Source organism: Bactrocera tryoni, chromosome 1 (genome assembly GCF_016617805.1).
Source record: "Bactrocera tryoni isolate S06 chromosome 1, CSIRO_BtryS06_freeze2, whole genome shotgun sequence".
Taxonomy (NCBI): domain Eukaryota; kingdom Metazoa; phylum Arthropoda; class Insecta; order Diptera; family Tephritidae; genus Bactrocera; species Bactrocera tryoni.
The window spans coordinates 15,887,712-15,903,957 of NC_052499.1; the positions used below are offsets into that span (position 1 = coordinate 15,887,712).

General features: G+C 36.4%; 1 protein-coding gene across 3 annotated transcripts in view; it reads right to left on the bottom strand.

The window, feature by feature from the left end:
* The window catches only part of LOC120767250 (F-box/LRR-repeat protein 7-like), a 407,584-nt gene that overhangs the window by 42,233 nt on the left and 349,105 nt on the right, over positions 1-16,246 (bottom strand). Inside the window, exon 1 of one of the 3 annotated variants that reach the window (XM_040093120.1) lies at positions 11,727-11,885. The exons of the other annotated variants lie outside the window; for them this stretch is intronic. The gene's annotated coding sequence lies outside the window, so the exon portion shown is untranslated. Of the gene's footprint in view, positions 1-11,726; positions 11,886-16,246 lie in introns of those variants that run through there. 3 annotated transcript variants of the gene reach the window in all.

Sequence of the window (16,246 nt, forward strand, 5' to 3'; positions counted from 1 at the left end):
TTAAACGTTGTTCTTTCCATGAACAAAAATAACATGGCAGCTTAACACGAAATGGTTGAAAACGCTAAAGTTTTATATTGGCAATATGATTTTCTTGCCAGCTTTGAGTATAGATGGGTTTGTGAGAAGAGTCAACTAGAAGTAGGGATCGTCTTTTGATCGTAAGCCGTCTTATATGCGCTTGGCGTTAGATCGAACTTTGAAGTTTACTTAAACCCGCTCGACCTTTTCTTGAGAAAACAATTATCAAATATATTTTTGATATATTTCTGATTTTTAAGGATTCAGCACCTACTTTTTCGAGAAACGTTCGATTTATTTAAAAAAAGAATATTGTTGAAAAATCAACTGGGAAAGCAAAATTAGAAGCGTGGATTATGAAAATCGAATGTAAAGCTAACGCATAAGAAATGTCTAAAGTAATCAACAAAACAACAATAAAAACAATGATATGTATTGTAGCGGACAACAGAAGAGTAGCAGAAAAGCAAATGCCATGTAACTGGCAGCGACAACATTCCAACATGTTGCTGCCGCTGCTGCTGCCAACAACCAGAAAAATGCCAAAGGCACACACACACACACGCAAAAACACAACATAGCAACACATACAGTGCATGTATGCATGGGCTCGTATGTAGTAGTGAGCCGACGGCGGCGATAGCAGTTGATAAATGCATGCCGTTGCTTATGGAATAGGTATATGTATATATGTGTATAAGTGCATATGCATTGCAAAATGCATAAATGTATTGACATTGCATTGTGTGCCACTCGCCGTTTGCTTTATGTCGCTCTTTCGCCAAATTCTTTTACTCGAGTTTCGCTGTTGGCATGCCTGCACTGTGAAGGAGCATTGATGTTAAGAGTAGGCAAGAAATATACATTCAGAGTTGCCAAGATGTAAAAAATGCAAAACAATAAAGGTGAAAACATAGAACTAGTTTGAAGGGGTAGCTCTATTATTGCTAGATATTTATGTGTTTCCGATCGTATTGGAATAAAAAAAAATCGTTTCAAATGCTGATGTTTATCGTAAAGTGGTCAATGCGCTCGTGTTGGCAGGATAACTCCTTATAGGATCATCTAAAGTGAAAAAATACATGTTTTAGTTAAAACCTTAACTTAGAACTTGAACCAAGGAAAAATAACTGAAAATTGAATTTTTGGCAGACATTTTTACAAAAAAATTAAAATTTCAGTGAAAATTTGACAACATTTTTTTTTCCAAATAGTTGTAATTGTATCTCTAAGACCTGCGTAAAATTTCATGAAGATCGTTTGAGTAGTTCTCGAGAAATCTCACCCACTGACTTCAAAAATACAGTTTCGAGAAAAACGTATTTAAAGACGTCGCACCAAGCCTAGCTAGCCTCGAGCGCACAAGTTCTCAAGGCTGTATCTTCGAAACTATTTCTCGGGTCAACTGGAAGATTTTGGACAAAATCCAGCAAAGCTGTTAAAATGCGCTGCTATCTTTCTGATGACAACAGACCGTTTTTGAAACAGTGTTTCTTTAACTTTTTCGACGTTAAACTTCATTTATTTATAGACTTACAGCTACTAACGGTTGATCCAAGTAGGGTTATCGTTTTCTATAGCCTTTTTTGACGAGTGATTCGTGTCAGAATTGTTTGGTATTTCGTTATGGAAAGACTTACGCCTGAACAATTGTAAAGAACGTAATTCGTGCGTTTCGCTTAACTTATGGTCAACATAATGGATCTGCTGACCATACTTTTCGCAACACCATCACCCATCTTGAGACCCAGCATTCATTATTGGATAATATTCGACCGAACAGAGCACGTCCAGCACGCAGTGAAAATAATTTAGCAGCTGTAGTTGAGTGTGTACACGAAGATCGTGGAGACTTATGGAACGACTTGGCTCATTTTACTTCGAGATCTTAAATTGAGAGCGTACAAAGTACAGTTTGTGCAAGACCTAAAGCCGCTCGACCTTCCCAAGCAGCATCGCTTTGCTCTATGGTCTCTTGAAAAGTTCCAAGAAGATCCACTGCTTTCGAGCCAAATTTTGTTCAGCGATGAGGCTCATTTCTGGCTCAATGGGTATGTAAACAAGCAAAATTGCCGCATTTGAAACGAAGAGCAACCTGAAGAGATTCAAGAGCTGCCATTTCATCCAGAAAAAACAACGGTTTGGTATGGTTAGGAGCCGGTAGAATCATCGCTCCATATTTCTTCAAAAATGATGCCGGTGAGAACGTAACCGTCAATGGCAACCATTATTGCGCCATGATAACCGACTATTTGATGCTCGAAATTGCAGTTCGTGATCTCGGCGACATTAGATTTCAAAAAGACGGTGCCACACATTACATCAATCAATGGATTTATTAAGAGAATACTTCAGAGAGCCATTAATTTCACGTTTTACGGTGGTCGATTGGCCGTGATCGCGTGATATCATACTGTTAGACTTTTGTAGGGATATGTAAAGCCTGAAATCTAAGTGGACAATCTCGCTTCAACTCAGGCCTTGGAGCAAAATTAATTATTAATTAAAATGCTTGAACGAGTCATCGAAAACTAGGCTCAACGGATGAACCATCTGAGCCGTAGCCGCGACCAACATTTGAAAGAGATAATCTTCATGAAATAAATGCTAAAGAATGTTCTTTCAAATGATAATAAACATTTCCCATAAAAATTTAAGTGTATGTGCTTTTTCTTTAAAAAAGTAGAGAACTTTGAAATGGATCACCATATATTTGGCTCGGCATTCCATAATATTTAAGTATAAATACCTAATTCCAGTTAGGGTTCTAAATAACTGAAGCGAAAATAGCGGGAATGTGAAGATTTCAATGGAACACTGAGGTTTTACGAATAACATGCTCTTGAAAAATATGCGTACAGAAGCAAATAATTTAAGAACGCAAAGCCGCAACTGGCAAATGAGTTTGAATTAAATACCAAAGATAAGAGATGATCCTAGAGCGGCACTGATAAAAATCTTTGTGTATATAATTATATATAATTTTATTCCCACCAGTAGGCCTTAAAGTGAACATTTCTGTTAGTAGCACAACCAAGGATTAATCAAACAATATACTTGTAATTGTATTTGTAATTGTTTATTACAAAAACAACGGTTGAACATGCTGACAAAACCTGAAAGCAATTTCAAAACCATTCATTTAACAACGCAGTTGCTGTTGACCCCATTACGCAAAATTGCGAATGTTTTAGCCGATTGCTAGCGAGTATATCGATTGTTAAGAAGACAGCAATAACAAAAACAGCTGTTGGCTTTTAGTGTTCGCCTTGTGTGGTGCTAAAGTTGATGCTGAAAAGCGCTCATTGAGGAAGTAAACAAAATTTTCGGAACTACTTAAGGGTGACAGACTGGAAAGAGACGATTTTTGGGAATTAAAAAAGATAAGCTATTTTATCCTGGTAAAAGTTTTTAAGAAAAAAAAAATTGAATATGATCCGGGAGTAAGAGCTGCTGCTCGTGTGTTGAAAATGTGGTGAATGGAAGCGCCTGCGGTTGTAATGCTTTGGTGATAGAGATAGCGAGAGTGCTAGAGAGAGAGAGAGATGTAATTTGTCCGTCAAAGTTGTGGCGACTCATTTGTTGGCAGTGGCAGCAGCAAAAATGTCATTTTACAACCAACAATTGTTCGTATTATTGCCGCCACATACCGACTGCTGCTTGTCAACTGCTGCTGCTTTGCCGACTGCGACTAGGTTACCGAGCAGCTTTGCTGGCAGACAACTTTATGTTTTTCCTCAATTTTTTGTGTTTTCTGCTGTTTGACAGGACAACTTGTTGTAGTTTTCAGTTTTATTGCATTCGTTTACAGTCTCTTGTAATTGCTGTTGGTTTTGTGGTTGTCTTTCACCAGTCACTCCGCTTTGAGCTGCTGCATGCATGAAAAGCAAAGAAACAATTTCGTTGTGCTAATTGTTTTTCGCTATTGTTTTATCATTTTTGTTTTGATCATATTGTTTGATTTTGTTTTTAACTTAGTTGCAGAAGCAAAAAGGTTTTTAATTACGTCCTAGTCTTCTTTCAACTTTATTGAAGGTTAGGAATATTATAGGCGATTATTATTTCAGAAACTTCAGCGTCAAAAGCGGTCGGAACAAGAACTTATTTTGGACGACCTTCACGAATTTAGTCTTCTAGTGATCTACAATATCGATTGGATTCACGGTATCATCGATAAACACTGGTCTCTGATGGAACTTCTTCACCAAATTTGGTTATTGGGGTTAATCCACGTCGAAAATAGTAACAAAATAATCGGCAAAAAAATGTCCACGATTTAATTCCATGAATATTTTAAGTTACTATAAACAATCAAAAAAAAGTGCTGGACTTTTAAGTTCATCGCTGTAGTGTTGCTGAATTCCGTTCCGTTTCTGTGGACCCGATTGTCTTGGGAAAGGTGTTTGCTATAAGTATCGCTTATGCTATCTTAATGATTTCTTCTGTGTTTAAGCTTTCCGAAAAGATAAAAAATTGTGTTCAATTTTTGCTGGATGGACTTGAAATGAAAAACGATTTCATTGGGGTCGGTAGGTGGAGTGACTCATCGGATTATCTGGTACGGTATTTGAAATTATACTCAAATGAATCTTGCCAATTGTGTTAGACCTGGTTCAACAAAGAAACACAAATAACTAGATGAGGATCCTGAGAGTTTTTTAGACTCTTAAGTAAGCTGATCGTGCTTTCCTTGGCTTTTAGGCCCGCGGTCACAACTTAGTCATGAAAATAAAGTTCAACTCTACAAGTCAATCCCTAAACCAGTATGGACGTATGCAATGCGGTTATGGGGGACGGCGAGTACAACGAACATTGAAATCCTCCAAAGATATCAATTTAAGGCGTTAAGAAGCATTGTAAGTGCGCTTTGGTATATAAGCAACTTTGAAAGTCGTAAAGGCTTAAATGCAACTTTTGTTAAAGACGAAATCAGCAAAGCAAGATACCTAGAGAGACTTTCTAATGATGAAAACTTACTGTTAATAAATCTACTAGACAGAGTATGAATTTTGGACGCTTAAAAAGAACTAACATTTTGGAACTTACAAATAAATCTCTCAACCAGTTCATTTACAGCAGCTGCTTAAGTCGGTACACCTCCGGTAGTGCTTTGCGATTTTTACAATGGATAAAAATATCGAACAAGGAATTTGTCTAAAATTTTGTATTTCCAACCAAATTTAATGTGCGGAGTCATTGCAATTGTTGGAAAAGGCTTACGGTGATACAGTTTTATCAAAAACACAAGTCTACAAGTGGTACAAACCCTTCAAAGACGGTCGAGTGATCGTTGAAGACATGTCTCGTTCTGAATGACCTTCGACCTCTTCCGCTGATGAAAATATTAAAAAAAGCGAAGGAAATGGATCTCGAAAATCGTAAGGCAAGTGTTAGAGAGATGGCAAAAGAGCTCGACAATGGAGGGGAAAAAAATCTAGCCCAAACCAAAAAACCACGTCAAAGTCGTTCAAACATTGTGTTTTTCGATATTCGTGATTTGGTGGATCATGAATTTGTTCCGGATAGACTCATGGTCATATTGAGGCATTTCCGTGAGAACATCCGTCGAAAACGGTCAGAATTGTGATAATGCACCATCACAAAAGCCACGATTGTGACCGAATTTAAAGTCAAAAACGCAATGAATAGCATCGATCAACCACAACATTCACCAGATTTGACGTGATTTGAGTGTGACTTTTTCTTGTTCCTCAAACAGAAATTGTCGCTTCATGGAACCCGTTTTCAGTCGATCGAAGAGATGAAACAAAATTTGCTGAAGGAGCTGCAGGCCATCCAGAAAAGTGCGTATGAAAAGTGTTTCGAGGAATGGAAAAATCATTGGCGATTAAGTGTATTACATTTGGTGGGGATTACTTTGAAGGCGAAAAAATAAATATTGATGAATAATTAAATATTTTGCGTTTTACTTACAATTTCCGGGTACATATTTTGTCACAATGTATATTTCGAAAATTGGCAGAAAATTCATATTTTGTTCTATAACTTACTCAAATTTAAACATTCAAGTAAATTTTCATTTCAAACCATTAGTTTTTATATATGTTTGCCTTCAATACTCAATTTCTGTACTTTTGTACTGTTACTTGTATAATATATACGAGTTTATTCCAATTTTAGTATTTTACAAAAGACTTAGCTTCTATAAGGGCTATAGATTGAATCACACAAAATCAATTTCCCTATTTGGTTATCGGTTAGTGCAATAAATACTAGTCTTTTTTATTGCAGCAATCAAAGTTTTATCGCCCTGTACAAGCTATCGAACAAGCTCTTAACTAAAAACCGTCCAACAATTGGTACAACGGTAAATGTAAGTACGAAGCCAATCAACTCGACAAATTTGTAAATGTAAACGTTTCGAATTTTAATTCTAACTTTAGCAAACGTAGGTGGATAATTTACTGCTAGTAATTGAGTGCTTGGCATTTCCACCGATCGTGCAATGAAAATGGAGTAGTTGCGAACTGGTGCGGTTTTGTGCTAATTATTCTTTTATACAAATGCAATGCTTCTAACTGCAAGCATTTCTGTTTTTTGGATTTTATTTACTTGGCCAACGTATTTGTAGTAGTTGGCAGCCTGCCGACACCCTTTAGCGTGCCAAGCATTGGTCTGAATTATAAAAACTAGGTTTGAAGACTGGATCAATAGCGCTTTTTCTTACATTTTTATGTTTGAAAATCTACGTAGCAGTGGGAAATGGATACATGAATCATTTTAATCATTGTCGGTTCTACATAATCTATAACTTTGAGAAGATTTTAAACACTGAAAATTTAGAACAGGATTCAGATCATTTATATAAAAAGTTATTCCTTAGCTACTAAAATAATTAGTCGACAAATAGGTCAAGTTTTTGTAATGGGTGAGCCAGCTGAGAGCAAAGTTTGAGTTTGCGTTGAAACCTACCCATATGTTTTCTTTACGATCTGCTTACAAAGCATTCACCACTTTGTAAGTTCTACGAAAATAAGACTGAAAATTCTGACGGTTCCCATAACCTACTATATATGCTACCTTACAGACCGACTAAGAAATCTGTTATATAACTAGAGCCAATAAAAATGTTCGGGTGTTATAGTGAACAACGGAAGCTCCCCCCGGTTTGGGATAGTCATCCGGCACTCGAAGTGTAACCAACTTCAGACCGTTCACGCAGCTGTCGCACTGGAATCAGCTGTTCATAAATTTGCTGAATGACAGTTTGGAGTATTGTTCACAAGTCTACAAAAGCGTTTTGCCAAAAGTGAACGCAAAAAAAATGATGAGCGATGGAATTCAAACGTAATAGTGTGATTGCTTTATATTTAGCTGGAAAATCACAGCCAGCAGTAGTTCGTGAGCTCAAACACCTTAATGGAAATAAAGTTTTTGTTTATCGCACCATCATTCGTTACAATGATACTGGTAGCATCGCAAAACGCCATGGAGGTGGTCATCAAAAGACTGCAACGTCACGTGAGATGGTTCGGAAAGTAAAGCAGCGACTTGAGCGAAATCCACGACGAAGTGCCAATCAAATGGCTAAAGAACTGAAAATATCCAACCGCAGCATCCGACACATGAGCTCAAGGTCAAGCCTTACAAGTTCCAAAAGGTCCATGATCTCACACCGAAGTAGCAATAAGTAAGACTTGAGTTGTTTCCAATTGAGCAATTCGTAAACTCTCAAAACGATAGGGTTTACTTGACCGACCGTTCATACAAGACTCTAAGTCATCGGTTGGGGACCAGGAGGCTGCACCCGCCACAAATAATGGTTTGGGCCGCTGTCACCGCAGATGGGCGCTCTCCAATTGTTTTCGTGGAGCCTGGCGTCAAAGTAAATGCGACATATTATCGGGAAAGTGTTCTGGAGGCTACTTTGAAGCCGTGGGCAAACAAACATTTCCGGCGCAAACCATGGACGTTTCAACAAGACTCAACACCGTCTCACAAAGCGCGAGTGAACCAAGAATGGCTAACAAACAACGTTCCGAACTTCACTACGACCACACAATCGCTCTCGAATTCACCAGATGTATCCAATGGATTATCCTCTCTGAGCCATTTTGGAGAGCAAGGTCCGAAGTAAAAAATACACCAGTCTCGATATGCTGATGAAAGCCATTATCCGTGAGTGGGCCAAAATACCGGTAAGTCACATTCGCGCAGCTTGCGATTCGTTTTTTGACCGTCTCAAGGCCATAGTTAAGGCAAAAGGTGGTCATATCGAGCAAAAGTGAATTGGGTTTGAATTTATGATTATTTTCACACATTTTGTACTTTAAAATAAATAATAATAATTTTCCAAACCGGTCAATATGAATCTGCCTCACTTCATTGGGTTTACCGACATATTTTAATCTCAGTCGGACAAAATCCGAACGATAACACGAAGATATCTTAAAGACGAAGAACAACGGATGACCTTCAAAGCAAGGAAATCATCTCTGAAGCGGCGCAGGGATAAGTACATACTTGGATTTGTGGAAGGCTAGCTCGTAATACGTAAGTTCACATGGCTTTAGTCCAGCTAGGAACAAAACTGAACTGATTCTGCTTACTAGGAAGCACATCATGCTGCAAGTTCATTCAAAAACTATCCAAACGAAGCTTCTGTCTGAAATACCACGGCTTAAGAATCGAAAACAAACTGACGTATTTGGCTCCAATTTTGAACGATACATAAAATTAAGCCAATATGACTATCAGGTCTTATGGCAAATATCGCATATCCGCTTGTAAGTATTATACTTGTATGTTGAAGAGAATAGCAGCTCTGAGAGTCGCCTCGGCTTGAATCGGCTAGTAAAAGTGCTAATGATAAGTCGACTCGCAAAGGATAGAAGACAAATCTGGTTATGGAAAAAGGACGGATAAAAATAAGTATACATGTCCACGACAAAACAGGTGAAGAAGCAAAGACTTAAACTCCGTGAACAAGGGAGCACAAATCAAGACGAACTGCCAAACTAATCAAAGGTTTAGAAATGTGGCACAGCAGCAAACACGGCGAGGTAAACTACTACTTAACGCAGTTGCCCTTCGCTCATTGGTATTTCCGAAAAATACCTGTACAATATGGGAAAAGCAGAAGGTCCTGAAGGCATTTACTAAGAGGAACCACTAGACGCCGTAAACACAATCTCTTTTACATGTATCCTATGGAAATAGGCATGGCGGACATTGGAAAGTGAGCTTAGAGACTTCAATAGCTCAGTATAGCTGCTCTGTTATCGTAGTGAATGCACACCTCTCCGAAGGAAGCGGCAGTTTGGAGCTGTACATTTACTGCTACCTTGATAGTAGCCAGCGTTCCTTGAAATACAATCCACTGGTCTGGCAGCCGGAAGCTAGTGTTGATGGAGAGCTTCAGTACATATTTAAAATCTTGGTATAACTCTCCAAAATAGCGGCAGCACACTCTTCCAACATCTTCGGAATGAGGGATATACTATATATGAATTATTAGCGATGTGAATTTTTGTGCGTATACTTTTCTTTTCAAGAAATTGCTTATTTGTCAGAACCGTCCATTTCGGAGTACTAGAAGATACAGCTGCCATACAAACTGGTCGATCAAAACCAAGTTCTTGTATGAAAAACTTTTATATTTGACAATGTATCTTCACGAAATTTGGCACAGATTATTACTCAGGGCAAACTATAATCTCCGGGTTTAAAGTTAAGATCGGAGCACTATAGCACATAGTTGCCATATAAACTGGTCGATCAAATCCAAGTTTTTGTATGGAAAACTTTTTTATTTGAAAATATATCTTCAAAAAAATTGGTACAGATAATTATTCAGAGCAACACTATAATTTCCGGGTTTAAAGTTAAGATCGGATCACTATAGCACATAGCTGCCATACAAACTGGTCGATCAAAACCAAGTTCTTGTATGAAAAACTTTTTTATTTGACAATATATCTTCACGAAATTTGGCACAGATTATTACTCAGGGCAACACTATAATCTCCGGGTTTAAAGTTAAGATCGGAGCACTATAGCATATAGTTGCCATACAAACTGGTCGATATTTTGTTGGAAATCGGATCAAAGCATCTATAGCATTATAGTTGCCATAATATTTTGTCAAACTGATCGATCAAAAACTGATTTATCAAAATCAAGTTTTTGTACAGTTAACTTTTTTATTTGGCAATATATCCACGTGATATTCGGTATGCATTATTGCAAAAAACCAGGCTTTAATCTCCGAACAAACTGTTCAGATCGGAGCACTATAGCACATAGTTGCCATACAAACTGGTCGATCAAATCCAAGTTCTTGTATGGAAAACTTTTTTATTTGACAAAGCATCTTTACAAAATTTTGCACAAAGAATATTATAAGGCAGTACTACAATTTTCGAATATTTTGTTCAAATCGGTCAACTATAGCATATAGTTGCCATACAAACTGATTTATCAAAATCAAGTTTTTGTACAGTAAACTTTTTTATTTGGCAATATATCCACGTGATATTCGGTATGCATTATTGCAAAAAACCAGGCTTTAATCTCCGAACAAACTGTTCAGATCGCAGCACTATAGCATATAGCTGCAATACAAACTGGCCGATTAAAACCAAGTTTTTGTACGAAAAACTTTTTTATTTGCCAACATTTAGTTTAAAATTATATTTTACTGCGTATGCCACATATATCCACTTATTAACACATTATTTCATATTTTCCTTTCACACTTGATTTCCATTTAAGCATGCACTTTTCCAAAAAAACTCGTTTTGTTGTTGTTACTTGTTTTGTCATGATCACTTATTGGGATTGCCATGTCGCTAACACGCTGAAGCCATAAAAATGCAAGGCGCTGCATAAGCTTTCAGTGTATGGCATTGGTGGCATGTATATTTTTGTACATTACATATGTATTATATATTATTTATATTACATATTTTCAATAACACTAAACTTTGGTTGGCTAAATTTTGGCAAAAATGTAAATATTTTTATAATTTGTCATAATTTTCTCACATATACTATATAACAGGTTTTTGTAACTTTCATTTAGCTTCATGCAACTGAAGCATTTTCGAAGTTTTTACGCCACGCGCAGACTACTCAATGATTTTAATTTAATATTTATAGTTTCAGTTAAACACTTTAACATTTTATTTAAAATTTTTGCGTTTCATCTAATGTTTTTTCGTTTCAATTGCGCATAAAATGCATAATTTGCAACAAATACATGCACAGAAACGCATTCATCGTGCTTATTATTGTTGTTGGCGCATTTGTTGTGCGTGAGTACAACAATTTTGTGCTCATTTGAATATTTTCTCCACGCAAACGCATAGCGAAAACAGAAAAATGCACCAACACAGAGACATATTTCATATGCCTTACAAACACACACACACACAGGTACACGTACTTAAATTCCAGCAGGCAACACGATCGCTACGCCAACGACTTCGTGCGCTCATGCGCTGTTTCACTTGTTCACTTTGCCTTTGCTGTTGTTTCCAACGTTGTTTAGGCTCTGGCACTTTGTTTTATATTTTCGTTTACCTTCTAACACAGTTGGTCTCGAAGATACGTACATACATACATACATATGTATGTATTATTTTCTTCTTATTTCTGCTGCATTCACATATTTCTATCCACTTAATTTATATAGTTATATACACCAATACCAACACTAACGAGCTTTACTTATAGGCACTTACATTTACTTCTGCAACTGCTGTTACTGCTTTTGTTGTTGTTGTTGTCGCTGACAATTATTGCTGCTGCTGCTGCATTTTTATGCACTTTTTCATTTGGTTTGCGTTTCGTTGGGTTTGCAAAACTCCGCACACACACACAAACACGCGAATGCCTTAAAGCCAAATATATGCTATATACACGCGCACATACACATACATATATATCTTTATTTTTTTCCAACACAAGTATGTAGCCACACACATACAAGCTTACACAAATTTTGCTATATATATCTATATATACACATAAACTATTGATTTTATTTGGGGCCGCGCTTATACCGTCGGTTGCTGTCGCGCGTCAGTCACGTTCACTTAACCACCACTAGAAAACGCACTCAGCGTTGTAGCGCAGACGAAATGAGACTGACTGGAAGGAGCGAGCGCTGATGCTGCTGCAGCTAAATTTGCCAAAGCGTCGATGGCGCAAACGAGTTTGGTTCGATCACATTCTATGTGTTGTTGTTGTTGATGTTGTTTGGTGATTTGGTGAATAACAGCTAGTATTTATGAAGGTAGTTTGAGTGTGGTGAGTTGTGGTGTTGTCAACGGTGTTGCTGTTTGAAGAGCGTAGCAAATGTACAACTGTAAATTGCGAAAAAACAGCTGAGCTGAGCGTTGAAAGAGCTAAAGAGCGGGCAAGGCACAGTTATTAAATAATTATAATGCGTTTAAGTGAGTGAAAAGCTGCATACAATGTAGATAAACGTTAATAAATTAGTTGTTATTTACAGTTTTTGTGAAAACCTTGGCTTGGTTGAATTTAACAAAAGACTTAAGCAACGAACTTTCAACGCTTTGACTGCGACAGCTGTGTTTATTTGCGTGACATTGTGTAAGTGGTCAAATTGTGTACTATTTTTAGCTGATATAAATATTTTTTGATGAGAAAATTTAGAAAATCATGAGTTGCAACTTGCTTGATGTGATGGAAGAGCAGTTAACGTACGCGGTTACAGCGGTCTATGAAGACTAATTTAATAAAATTTAACAGCAAAAAGTCATGAATCAAGGTTTTTTGTTAAACAGGCCATTAACAAGAAGCAACAAAGCTATAATAACCTTCAGAGGCACATTTCTTTTAACATAAAATTGTATAAAAAGGTCTTTAACTTGATTTTGTTTGATCAGTTTATATGGCAGCTATATGCTGTAGTGGTCGGATTTTCAGAATGTGTTGGGAAATTACAGTGCTGTCGCAAATAATAATCTCTGCCAAGTTTCGTGAAGATATCTCGTCAAATAGAAATGCTTTCTATACAAGGACTTGAGCTGGTTCAGTCAGTTTGTATGGCAGCTATATGCTGTAGTGGTCTGATCCGCACAATCTGTTAGGAGATTATAGCATTGTTATGCAAAATAATCTATGCCAAATTTTGTGAAGATATCTCGCCAAATGGAAAAGCTTTCCATACAAGGACTTGAGCTGGTTCAGTCAGTTTGTATGGCAGCTATATGCTCTAGTGGTCTGATCTGCACAATCTGTTAGGAGATTATAGCATTGTTATGCAAAATAATCTATGCCAAATTTTGTGTAGATATCTCGTCAAATGGAAAAAGTTTTCCACACAAGCTCTTGATTCTGATCCTTCAGTTTGTATGGCAGCTATATGCTTTAGTGATGAGATCTGAACAATCTGTTGGGAGGTTATAGCAATATCATGGAAAATAATCTCTGCCAAATTTCGTGAAGATATCTCGTCAAATGGAAAAGTTTTCCATACAAGCCTTTAATTCCGATCATACAGTTTGTATGCCAGCTATATGCTATAGTGAGCCGATATCAGGGATTCACTGGAATGAGCAATTTCTTGAGACGCAAAGGACTTGTGCAAAATATCAGAACTATATCTCATGTACTAAATGACAAGTTCGCATATATACAGACAGATAGACTTTCAAAAACAAACACTTACTTAAACTCGGATTTTGATACAAATGGGAATTAGATCAGCTAAGCTCTCTTGATGGTCAAAGACTTACGAAACCTTAGCAATTAATTTTCATAAAGCTATTGAGAATTCGATACATGCAGTATGAGTGTCAGAAACAGGCTCACTGTTTACTAACTCTTCGATTTTATTTGAGAAGAGAGTGATTGACATGAAAAGTTATTCATAATCAAAACATGCAGCACAAGTGGTAACAGACTTGTATATCGTAGAATTATGGACTCTTTGAGCCAGTTCAATGCAATACTCAATAAGCTCAGTTTAAGTGTTTATTGAGAGAAACACACAAATGTACTATTCATTCATCTTCGAATATAACGTTTTTAAATGTATTCACTCATACATGAATTCAACGCGCTCTGAGTAACAAAAAGTTACTTGAAAAAGCTGATTGAGATGAAAACTGGTATAACTAACAGCGTTTAAATGCACATAAAACACAGAAAATATTTACAGAGGCATTCAACATGGATAAAAGGGGTCTGATAAGAGATAGCAGCATGCTGGCTACTGTTTTGGACCATTAAGAGACGACAAGCTAAACTACAAGCTAAAAGATGGTGAGATGGTTGTAGAAAGTTGAAAAGGCGCAGCGTTTAAAGAGCGATATTTCTTGCAGAATTTCTTTGCATTTCACAACTCAAGTTGTTAGTTGCGTGCAAATTTGTCACGGTGTTCTGTATTTCTTGTGGCATCACCTCTTGCCTATGTTATTGTTGTTGCAACTGCAACATTATTATTACAAAATTTATCGACTGAAAATGTCAGCAAACACCTTCAACTATCAACCACCAATGCAAACAGTAATGATATCGCGATAATATTGAGAAGAGAGCGGAAGATATAAACAAGTTCGTTGTACTTACATGGATTTCAGGTGAAACATTGTTACGTGTAATAGTTCGGTCGACACGGCTACGCAGAATTACTTGCATTATGTATGTGTTATAGTTGTTGTTGATTGAGGTATCGAAAGAGCTAAATATGCTGGGACGATGATCAGTGTTAGCTCTACTCACTATGCTGCGGCGATGACCAAAACAAATGGTGAGCTAAAACAAATTAAGAAAAACACGAAACAACAATAACAACCAAAACAACAGGCAACATAACACACGAAAGAACAACAAACGCGTAGAGTGTAGCAAACTGCTCAGCAGTACGTTAAGTTGACTGGGAGAGCCCTCAGGCACATAACATTGGAATGGCAACAACAAAAGCAATAAACGCAACGAAAAACAGGTAATTATTTTAAATTTGGTTGCAGCGAAACTAGAACACCCTACACAAAAAAAACAACAAAACAAAAAACGCAAAAAAAAAAAAAACAAAAAAACATTTTAGTACAAGAACTTGATTAGTAGTGGTCAGTTTGTACGACAGCTATATGCTATAGTGGTTCGATTTCAACAATTTATTGAGAGTTGCTACCTTTGACTTTAACAATAATATGTGCCAAAATTCGTGCAGATATCTCGTCAAATAAAAAAATTTTCCTTACAAGAACTTGATTCTGATCGTACAGTTTCTATGACGGCTATAGTGGCCCGATATCGGCGATTTTGACAAATGAGCAGTTTCGTGGGAAGAAAAGAATTTTTGCAAAATTTCACACCGATATCTCAAAAACTGAGCGATTAGTTCGGGTGTATATGGCTAACTACACTTAGTTCGTAACGCAGTTATACATCGTCATCTGAAATGCAAAACTAAATATCATTAAAACAATCGAAATTGAGTTTTTATTGCTTACGATTGACTACATCATATTATATATTTAGCATAAAATTTTAACCTCCAGTAATCAGATATATAACCAATCTATAACCAAAACTAAAATTTTGTTTCAATATGAGTGATTTATAATATATAGTTTTTTCATCATCTTACATACAATTTTACCATCTCGCTGTAAGTTATAACCAATATTTAACCAATACATAACCACTTAATAACCGAAACTAAAATTTTGTTTCAATATGAGTGATTTATAATATATCGTTTTTTCATCATCTTACATACAATTTTAATATCCCGCTGTCAGTTATAACCAATATATAACCAATACATAACCAAAACTCAAATATTTTTCAGTATTGATGGAGTTTCAATTATATCGTGTTTCGCATAAAATGTTCGGCTTCCACTGACAGATATAACCAATATATAACCAATACATAACCACTTAATAACCGAAACTAAAATTTTGTTTCAATATGAGTGATTTATAATATATCGTTTTTTCATCATCTTACATACAATTTTAACATCCCGTTGTCAGTTATAACCAATATATAACCAATATATAACCATTTTATAACCGAAACTAAAATTTTGTTTCAATATGAGTGATTTATAATATATCGTTTTTTCATCATCTTACTTACAATTTTAACATCTCGCTGTCAGTTATAACCAATACATGACCACTTTATAACCGAAACTAAAATTTTGTTTCAATATGAGTGATTTATAATATATCGTTTTTTCATCATCTTACATATAATTTTAACATCTCGCTGCCAGTTA